Source organism: Leuciscus leuciscus (genome assembly GCF_965113295.1).
Source record: "Leuciscus leuciscus genome assembly, chromosome: 5".
In the NCBI taxonomy this organism is placed as follows: domain Eukaryota; kingdom Metazoa; phylum Chordata; class Actinopteri; order Cypriniformes; family Leuciscidae; genus Leuciscus; species Leuciscus leuciscus.
Window position 1 is genome coordinate 33681890 of NC_138729.1, and position 2505 is coordinate 33684394.

At 34.1% G+C, this 2505-nt stretch overlaps 1 long non-coding RNA gene across 1 annotated transcript; it reads left to right on the plus strand.

Annotated features, from left to right (window-relative positions):
• The first annotated feature begins 895 nt into the window (after positions 1–895).
• On the plus strand, positions 896–1398 carry LOC309499448. Its single transcript, XR_014206261.1, has 2 exons — positions 896–1178; positions 1278–1398. It is a non-coding gene; the product is annotated as an uncharacterized lncRNA (long non-coding RNA).
• The last annotated feature ends 1107 nt before the right edge of the window (positions 1399–2505 follow it).

Sequence of the window (2505 nt, forward strand, 5' to 3'; positions counted from 1 at the left end):
TTTAAATCAATTAAAAAGTCTAACCTTTTCTAATTTTTAAGATCACATTAAATACAAAATGTTGCTAAAAATACTCCTTTCTAGTGTAAATGTATGTAATATGTATGTAAGACTCAAATTCTATTGAACTCAAAGATCATAGAGACATGAAATCAGCTGTAAAACAATCATATTATATTCTTAAAATGCTCATGCTAGCCACCTTTTTACGTAATAAATGAAATGCACGGATTGAATAATTAATATGAGCATTCAATGATTTCATTTACAAAAAATATATGTTAACTTTTTTGATATTTTTAAGTTGCAATTTAGTTGATAGCTTGTAATTTTTTATCTTTGAAATTTGTTTTTACTCTGCGTAGAAGGAAAGGTGGTCATCCAGTCAGTTAACCCTCAGGATGACTTCACATCTGCCATCTATCAACCTTGGAATTCATCCAGAGGTAACTATTGGTGAATCCATAAAGAAATCATACTGTTTGGCATCAGAAGATCATGTTGAGTACTAGAAAAGTGAACACTTTATCCAGTGTGACCAACTTATGACTGATTTTCATGCAAGATTTTGCAAATGCTATAATTGGATGTCCCTATCTACAGTGAAGTACTATGGCCATTCAAACCCATGCTAACGTTAGAAGTTTATTTTTATGTTCCAAAGCTGGGATGTAGCAAACACTGTTTGTGTTAAAGGGATACTCCACTTTAAAATGAAAATTCAGTCATCATTTACTCACCCTCATGTTGTTTCAAACCTGTATGAATTTCTTTCTTCTGCTGAACAGAAAGGAAGATATTTAGAAGAATGTCAGTAACCAGACAGTTGATGGACTCCAATGACTTCCATAGTAGTAAAAAAAAAAAATACTATGGAAGTCAATGGGACCAGTAAAGAGAAAAGATTAGTCAGTGTAATTAAGGTATCAACAAACAAAAGTCTAATTTCAATATTTAATTTGCTTTTAATGGGAAATACCAGCATTACATTTAATCAGGAGCATTTTTACCTTAATTGTATCAATCAGGGTCATTCAGAAAGAAGATTCATTGTGAAAGTAATCTCTCTGTGTATGTCTATGCAGTGTTGAATATGTTTTTCATTTCTTTCATTGTGTACAGTTGTTCGAGATTTCAGCGTGCTGAGGGTGAGTTTTGCTCCTACATTAAAAACAGAGGTAAGTCATTTTCAGTTATTGAATAATGCACTAAAATTCATAAAGTAATCTCTTTGTGTACGTCTATGCAGTGTTGAATATGTTTTTCATTTCTTTCAGCGTGTACAGTTGTTCGAGATTGCAGCGTGCTGAGGATGAGTTTCGCTCTTTGCTTGGCCCCGCCAAGTCTGTAGTGTTTCTAGTTTAATGAATTAAATTTTAATAAAGAATTTTAAACTGACTTCTGTGTGTTGTCATAATTGACATAACATCTAATAATCAGTAATATAACTGTGTGAATTTTTTTTGCATACACGCCTTTAGCTTTCATTCTTTTATTAAGCGTGTAACAGATTGTAGTTGGTTATATGTTGTGTATATAAAAATACCATAATCAATTATACTGCATAGTAACTTTACAGTATTTTAAAATACAGTGCAAAAACAAGCACTGTAATTAATTTTACAGCATAAAAATGCTGTAAGTTATTATACAGTATGCTGTTAACTATTGTATTTTAAAATACAGTGCAAAAACACGAACTGTAATTAATTTTACAGTATAAATATACTGTAAGTTATTATACGGTATGCTGTGAAGTACTGTTGTCAGATTTACAGTAATTTTACCGTGGAATAAAATACTCAAGCTTGCTGGATATTTGTTGCCAGTAAGTTACTGTTGATTTTACGTTAAATTTTTTACATTGTACGTATAACTAACAACCAACAAGGACAGACTGAACCGAGGAAACTAAATACACACAGATGAACTGAAAACAGGTGATACAAGAGAGGGTAATTAACAAGACACAGGTGATACAAATGAACTAATGAGGGTAACCAGGGAAACAGATGAGCTAAACAGAAAAACAGAAACACAACACTGACAGTGACGTGACAGTTACATCATAAGAAGAATGGCATCTACGCTAATTTTAGTGTCTTTGTTTATCCCGAGGTTTTCCCGCAGCCTGCCGGATCCAGGCCGGATCCAGATCTGACGAAGGACCTTCGCCTGGACCCGATGACAACGCAGTGCTGAAGTGCCAACTTGTCTCTCCCTATGGAGGATCCCTTTACCACTCTACAGATAAAGCGTTGTCGGGAAAATTCGTTTCGCATACCTACCCCGAAGTGACAAAATAAAAATACAATTCTGTATCAAAATTTATAAGGAAAGACCAGTGCTTTGTTTAGGCTTGGTTTGTAGGGAATTACCAACCTGCGCACATATATTCAAACGCACATAACTATAGAACAAGTTCTTAATGCGCAATGCATCAGCGTTTATCACAGGTTCGCGTTTAAAGTCTGTGTAGAGAGAATGGTGTCGTCTTAGCGGCCC